This window comes from Tiliqua scincoides, chromosome 4, assembly GCF_035046505.1.
Source record: "Tiliqua scincoides isolate rTilSci1 chromosome 4, rTilSci1.hap2, whole genome shotgun sequence".
NCBI lineage: Eukaryota > Metazoa > Chordata > Lepidosauria > Squamata > Scincidae > Tiliqua > Tiliqua scincoides.
The window spans coordinates 117110497-117119160 of record NC_089824.1 but is presented as its reverse complement, the minus strand read 5'-3'; positions in this window follow the sequence as shown (position 1 = coordinate 117119160).

The window sequence follows — 8664 nt, the reverse complement described above, 5'->3', positions numbered from 1 at the left end:
TAGCTAGTTGGTTGTGAAAGCCCCACCAATAGCTAGTTTTTGGTCATCAATTCATCTATGCACCAGTGATTGAAAACCAGCACAGTAAAAAAGCTGAAACATAATATGGAAAGTGATCAATCACCCAGAATTTCTCAGCACACTTCTGGTGCAAAACAGTGCAAAGGCAGAGTCTTCTGTTTTTCAAACAGATAAAAAAAGAAAACACTGATGAATACCTGAAGTCTGGGTTTTCATATGGAGGAGACGAGGGCTTGTATTATTACAACATTTTGCTAATAGGAAGGGTACAATTTATGGAAATAGGCTGCCAAGGGATATGCAAATGAAAAAGGTTGGGAACCGCTGCAGGAGATCCATGAATCAAATTCACCTTTAAGGTGTCTGGTGTGTTAAGCCAGAAGTTCTGCATACAACATACAACCCATAACATATAACAGAGTGTGCAATTCAATTCACAGCAGAGAGATGCAGCTGCATATATTTGCAACCCTTTTTACTCAGAAGTAGACCCACTGCTTTCCATGGGTGTTATTCTTAAGTAATGGTGCATTGAATTGTAGCCTGGGACTTTGCTTCAAATGGAAAGGAGTATCCCATCCTGGTGTTGAAAAGAACAGATTTCTGCTAAATGCAAAACAGAACTAGGCTGCAAAAGCATTTGCAAAAGGGAATGGAGGAGAATAAAAGGTTAACTTTGGCTGGAATTTCCCAGGAAAGTTACTATAGAAACAAATGAGCCTGCTTTAGCAAGCAGGCTTTCTAATGAGTCTGCTTTAGCAAGAAAAGAAACTTTTCAGAGTGGAAAGGCTCTGCCCTCTGATTGACCCAGAGATAAGGCGAGGTGATAATTGGAGCTTGATTACTTGGCAAAAATTTTATGTACAAAAAATTTCCATGTAAATGGAACCTCCATGTTTAGAGGCTATCTCGGACACACTCCAGAGTTGTCTGAATGGGTACTGTTGGGAACAGGGTTGGTTTAGAATGCAAGCCCTACCAAATACCATGGGATTTACTTCTGACTAAACATGCTTAAGATTGCACTTATTTGTTTATTTTATTTAGCGTATGGCATATAATACATAGACTTGTATATCAATTAGACTAGGGCGTTCAACGGCCCATTTAGCTTTCCATTGGGCACTGGTGTTAAAATTGTTGTGCAGATGTTGTGCGAATGCCAGAGAAGGTTTCCTGGGTTTAAGCCTACTGATTGCTAGATGAGGAAGATTGGCATGTACTGGCAAAAGTGGGTTGTTGGAGATTTTTCTTTATTCTTTCACTAAAGCCTCTTGTCTCCATACGGCTGGTGGTACTATGTGGCTCAAGATAGGGAGCCAACTGATAGGCGTGGTCTTATACAGCCGCTTATGATCCTCATGGTTTCATTTAGTCTGGCATCAATCTTACTAGTATGACTGATTTAGCAAGACAATTCTTATATTGGACTTTCTGGTCACTCTTTTTGTGTCTGTAGATACACCTTTTACAACATTATTTTTTTGTTCTGATATAGTGCAAGAAAAAAACTACTCTGGATATATCTCATAGTATTACAGGACAGTTAAGATTAGTCCTTTTGTGCCTGAAGTTTTCCTCTTCCAATTTGATAAGGGAAACAGTAGCAAAAGAAGGCCCCCTAAATACTTCACACCAGGAAATGAGAAAGATGGAGTGCGCTAAAATTATAGGTGCACAATGAACAGAAAATAACCTTTGGTTTGACCGTAAATGATAACAAAACATCTCTACAAAGCAGAATTTTCATACTCACAAGCCTTTGTTTTTCTCTCCCTTCTCTTTGAGATGCTGCCAGGAGATTCCACTGCCCCTTTCCAACAGCACAGCATACTTGGAACCCCACAGATTGCCTCTCTGTTGCACAAGGTTGCTATAGCAATCTTGGAGAAGCCGACTGGTAACTCATTAGATGCTTGTAGTTCTCCCAGTTTGTAGCTAGAGGATGAAAGAAAAAGTTAAAAGGTTTGGAACTGGGCATTTTTTATTTTTTATTTTTGCATTTAATTTTTAATTTAGAAAAATGAATCATTGGCTCGTTAGAGAAATGGTCATCTATTCCCTACTTCCACTTTTGAAAGGAGAAGTTAGACAAGAGAATCAACTCACAGACATGTTTTCTTCTAAAAATTTATGAAGCTTCATTCTGTGAACACTTCCAAACAACACAGCTTTCAAGATAGGGAGATCTTTTCTTCTAGCAGAACCAGGCCTGTGGCAGAAGAGAGCATGGGGGGTGGGCAGGGGACAAAACAGGTGGAACGCCTAATGGTAAACAACTGCCCTCTCCTGCCTTGTTCTCCCCAATTCCTGCTTTCATGGGCTAGGCTGGGCTGAGTTATTTGGTAGGTCTCTGCTCATCAAGGCAGGAAAAATCAAAGAGGGAGAGGCCACCTTGGAAATTCCCTGATCTGTAAAAGGTTTCAAAATCCATGCCCACATACACAAAAGCCAAAAAAGAAAAGAAAAAACTACACACAAACAGTAACAAGAACTGGGCACTTTGGGAAAGTGTGGCTAACCCATTCTCCCTAGTAGACTTGCAGTCCAACCCTGTGCTATTCCCTGCACACAGATGCAGCTTCGCTAATGTGGTGCAAGCTACCGTATTTTTCGCTCCATAAGACGCACTTTTTGCCCCCCCCAAAAGTGGGGGGGGGGGAAGTGTGTGCGTCTTATGGAGCGAATACTGCAAAAAAGAGTGCACGTTGGGGACCTTAATGAAGGGGGGATCTTCATGCCAGTGTATGATCCCATTCACCCTAAGAAGGGGGGATCTTCATGCCAGTGTATGATCCCATTCACCCTAATAAAGGGGGGGATCTTCATGCCAGTTTATGATCCCATTCACCCTAAGAAGGGGAGATCTTCATGCCAGTGTATGATCCCATTCACCCTAATAAAGGGGGGATCTTCATGCCAGTTTATGATCCCATTCACCCTAAGAAAGGGGGGGGATCTTCATGCCATTTTATGATCCCATTCACCCTAAGAAGGGGAGATCTTCATGCCAGTGTATGATCCCATTCACCCTAATCAAGGGGGGGATCTTCATGCCAGTTTATGATCCCATTCACCCTAAGAAGGGGGGAATCTTCATGCCGGTTTTGATCCCATTCACCCTAATCAAGGGGGGGATCTTCATGCCAGTTTATGATCCCATTCACCCTAATCAAGGGGGGGTCTTCATGCCAGTTTATGATCCCATTCACCCTAAGAAGGGGGGAATCTTCATGCCGGTTTTGATCCCATTCACCCTAATAAAGGGGGGGATCTTCATGCCAGTTTATGATCCCATTCACCCTAATCAAGGGGGGGATCTTCATGCCGGTTTATGATCCCATTCACCCTAATAAAGGTGGGGATCTTCATGCCAGTTTATGATCCCATTCACCCTAAGAAAGGGGGGGGGATCTTCATGCCATTTTATGATCCCATTCACCCTAGGAAGGGGGGGATCTTCATGCCAGTTTATGATCCCATTCACCCTAATCAAGGGGGGGATCTTCATGCCAGTTTATGATCCCATTCACCCTAAGAAGGGGAGAATCTTCATGCCGGTTTTGATCCCATTCACCCTAATAAAGGGGGGGATCTTCATGCCAGTTTATGATCCCATTCACCCTAATCAAGGGGGGGATCTTCATGCCAGTTTATGATCCCATTCACCCTAAGAAAGGGGGGGATCTTCATGCCATTTTATGATCCCATTCACCCTAAGAAGGGGAGATCTTCATGCCAGTGTATGATCCCATTCACCCTAAGAAGGGGGGATCTTCATGCCAGTGTATGATCCCATTCACCCTAATCAAGGGGGGGTCTTCATGCCAGTTTATGATCCCATTCACCCTAAGAAGGGGGGAATCTTCATGCCGGTTTTGATCCCATTCACCCTAATAAAGGGGGGGATCTTCATGCCAGTTTATGATCCCATTCACCCTAATCAAGGGGGGGATCTTCATGCCAGTTTATGATCCCATTCACCCTAAGAAAGGGGGGGATCTTCATGCCATTTTATGATCCCATTCACCCTAAGAAGGGGAGATCTTCATGCCAGTGTATGATCCCATTCACCCTAAGAAGGGGGGATCTTCATGCCAGTGTATGATCCCATTCACCCTAATAAAGGTGGGGATCTTCATGCCAGTTTATGATCCCATTCACCCTAGGAAGGGGGGGATCTTCATGCCAGTTTATGATCCCATTCACCCTAATCAAGGGGGGGATCTTCATGCCAGTTTATGATCCCATTCACCCTAAGAAGGGGGGAATCTTCATGCCGGTTTTGATCCCATTCACCCTAATAAAGGGGGGGATCTTCATGCCAGTTTATGATCCCATTCACCCTAAGAAAGGGGGGGGGATCTTCATGCCAGTTTATGATCCCATTCACCCTAAGAAGGGGGGAATCTTCATGCCGGTTTTGATCCCATTCACCCTAATCAAGGGGGGGGGATCTTCATGCCAGTTTATGATCCCATTCACCCTAATCAAGGGGGGGTCTTCATGCCAGTTTATGATCCCATTCACCCTAAGAAGGGGGGAATCTTCATGCCGGTTTTGATCCCATTCACCCTAATAAAGGGGGGATCTTCATGCCAGTTTATGATCCCATTCACCCTAATCAAGGGGGGGATCTTCATGCCGGTTTATGATCCCATTCACCCTAATCAAGGGGGGGATCTTCATGCCAGTGTATGATCCCATTCACCCTAAGAAGGGGGGAATCTTCATGCCAGTTTTGATCCCATTCACCCTAATAAAGGGGGGATCTTCATGCCAGTTTATGATCCCATTCACCCTAATCAAGGGGGGGATCTTCATGCCAGTTTATGATCCCATTCACCCTAAGAAGGGGGATCTTCATGCCAGTTTATGATCCCATTCACGCTAATAAAGGTGGGGATCTTCATGCCAGTTTATGATCCCATTCACCCTAATAAAGATGGGGATCTTCATGCCAGTTTATGATCCCATTCACCCTAAGAAAGGGGGGGGATCTTCATGCCATTTTATGATCCCATTCACCCTAGGAAGGGGGGGATCTTCATGCCAGTTTATGCTCACATTCAAAAAAAGGCATTCAAAAAATGTGGCATTAACAATGCCTTAGTTGGAAGTGAAGACGGTATCTTATATGAAGACAGCGAAGAAAGTGATTGTGAGCAAATGAGTTTCATAAATTCTGACTCTAACGAGGATGAGTTCTTGGGGTTTCCAGAAAACTAGAGCACTCAAACCTTTAAGTCTCTCCATTTGTTAATGACAGTGATAATGGTTCTTAATGACACTGTTGACTGCTGTTCACTTTACATGGTTCAAATGTTATTCTGTTACAGTTTATTAAATATTTTATTACACTATTTGGTTCAGAATATTTTTTTTTCCTGTTTTCCTCCTCTAAAAAATAGGTGCGTCTTATGGTCAGGTGCGTCTTATGGAACGAAAAATACGGTATATCCTGCGAGGGACTTTCAGCCTCTTGAGGCGACTTCTGGATAAGGGAACATTTGTTCCTTTGCCTGTGGTAACTCTGCTCTGGCCCGCTGGGTCTACTCAGACCTGCTCTGGCTATGTTCCTGGCACAAATCAGCATGGACCTGGGTCAGGGGATCAAGGCCAGGCAGGGGTATAGAAAAGTAACAGTGCTGCTGCCACAAACATCACCCTCATCCCAATCCCAATCCACCTTCTTCCCCATCTCTACCCCCACCCTGTTCCTTCCCCCTGCCCACCCCATTCTACCCCCTCCCTGCCTCCCTCCCACCCCTGTGCTAAATTACCAGCATTGGTGGGCACCCTCATTTAATCATTTGTGTCCTCTCCCCCTTTCTTTCCTTTCTTCATTTGTCTTGCTCCATCAGTCTTTTTAATACACTCTTTTTCATTTCTAATGATAATTTGTCTGGCCTCATGGTCCAGTCCTGTCGGGGCCTTAGGCTACCAGAACAAGTATTCCAGCAGTGTAAGGCCCTTTATGGCTGTCACAAAATGTAACACACAATTCAGTGCAGCCTAGCAGTGTCTGTGACTATCCTCAAACTGATCAATGGTCTGACACCACTTCCGAGCCTTTGTGTCTCATAGACACCTATAACACAGGCCAACACACATTTTGCTTCCTTAAACATTACACCAATTCCTGGGTATATTTGGGGTGCTGATTCAAAAAAGGGCATCCGTTTTGCCCTGTCACATCTAGTTTTGGAGACACAGCATAGCCTCTTTAGTGAATGGTTCAAGCAGCTTCCTCGTGAGGAAGGCTACATCATGGCCACAATAAAAGTTTCTTCATTGCACATTCACCTTCACCTCTCTCTTTCTTCTCTACCAAACTTTTGAAAGGTGCTGTTGGCCACTACACAGGATCCCAGCACATGAGATAGATTTCCCCCGTGAGTGCATGTTAACATTTTTTTTATAGTACACCCAGTAACAACAGCCTTACCATGAACCACACAAAACAGTTGCTTCAGGCATTGAGATGCCATTTTCCTGTCTCTAATCCAAAGCAATGGGACATCATTTTCACTTCAATGTTTACAGCCAGCACTGCTGTCAGTTGCAACCAGAGAGGAAAATGAAGGTTTAAGTTGTGATTATTATTCCTATAGCACAGTGATTTTCAATCTTTTTTCAGCAGTCATCATCACTGCTGACACCACAGCCTACCTCCTTTCCAGATCTACTGAGATTCCAATACACACCGGTACCCACTTTTTAGAATGACAATCAGTCCAGGACCCACTGGAAGTGATGTCATGGCCAGAAGTGACATCATCAAGCAAATTAAAATAAATAGTTATAAATAATTAAATTAAAAGAAATAATTAAATAAGGGGGAGCCAGTCCTGTTCCACCAAGTGAATCTACTCTGAAGTAAGTCCTATTGTGGTCAATGGGGCTTACTCTCAGGAAAGTGTGGGTAGGATTGCAGCCTGTGAGCCCAATCCTATGCACGTCTACTCTGAAGTAAGTCCCATAGTGGTCAATGGAACTTACTCTGTAGACTGCCTACAATAACCCCCCCCCCCAAAAAAAAGAATCAGTGAGATTTCCAGTCCTCCCCAGTGCCCAGTTTAAAGTTCTTCTATTTCAGGCATATTTAAGATAAAGACCCTCCTGGCTTTGTAAGTGCAAAATAGAAAACTTTCCCCTTACCACCTGAAGCCTCTTTTTTGTCCTTTTTAGTGGGGGGGGGGGGAGAGGCTGCCTTCTGGAATATCTCCAGCTCCATGGGATCGGGACCATTCTGGTGTCCTCACACTCCCCTTTGCCTGGCCTGACCAACAGCCAAGGGACACCTACCTACTCATGAGTAAACATGACGTCAGGCTGCTTGCTTTCCATACGCTCAATAGACTGCAGCTGGGAGGGAGGCAGGGACCTCCTTTTCCCTTTTGTGTTTTTGGGGGCTGCATTCATTGGATCAGGACCATGCTGACGTCCTTGGAGTCTTCTCAGCTGCCCTTTCCGACGGACTACTAGGGAGTAAACGCGGCCACGTGGCTTCCTTTCTGGCTCAGGCTCGCAGCTGGGAGGGATGGGACCTTCTCAGGTGTTTTTGGGAGGCTGCATTCATTGGATTGGGGCCATTCTGATGTCGTTGGATTCCTCTCAACCTGCCCTTTCCGAAGGACTATGGCAAGTATGCCTACTCGCGAGTAAACACACGCTACGGCTCACTTCCACTTTCCATAGGGCTCCATTCATTTTTTCCTGCAGGGGACTGCATAAAAAAAGGTGTAGGAATGCCGTTCCGGTGCGTTCTAGTACAAAAAAAGCCCTGTATTTCCATTGCCCAGAAACAGTGACTCACTCAAAGCCATGGAATTAAGTTATTTTGTTATATCTGAACTTGAACTTCAACCCAATTTTTCCAAGTCTAATACCCATATCACCAACCAGATAGCAACTACCTCTCAAACTATAAATCATATTTTATGGCAAATGTAACATTTCATAAGGGAATTTTTAATCAGCTGCACTGTCAAATAATTTGCTTTAGAAAAACCAAACCAATCAAAATTTTGGACCTCACCATCTTTTCCCCATCCATTGAAGAGAGATGATGTGTGGATCATTCATGAAATGCCTGTGGGTGAATCCTGAGCATATGATCGCATATGACTATCTCCTGACATATTTTGTATTTTCCAGGGGCATTATCATTCTGAGGAGGACATTGGGTCAGAGAGAAGGTGTTAATCATGTTAGTCATTCATTATGCTCAGAAGGAACCCACAAGGAAAAGGAGAAGGAAAAGCTCTTGCCACATGGGAACCTCAAGTTCAGCAATGTGTTAGAACACACTGTTTAACTTACCCTTCAAATACTGCCAAAGACAACAGAGAGGTGGAATTCTGCTGTGGCAGGGTGCCTTAGGGAGCTCCAGTTTGTCAGCGGGCATGTTTGCATGGTTGCATGTGCTGGAGCTAAACAGGTTAAGCCACTTGCCTGGTGTAAGACATCACTGACCTTACTTGAGAAGGGGCGTGTTCAACTGGGGCCTAACGGCCTTTGAGGATAAAGACTCTTCTCTATGACCTTTTTCCAGTGGATATGTGACTCAGCCTCAGTCACTCCCCCAATCATCTGTACAAGTAAAAATCTTGGGTCATAAGGAGGAAAATTTCTTCTGAG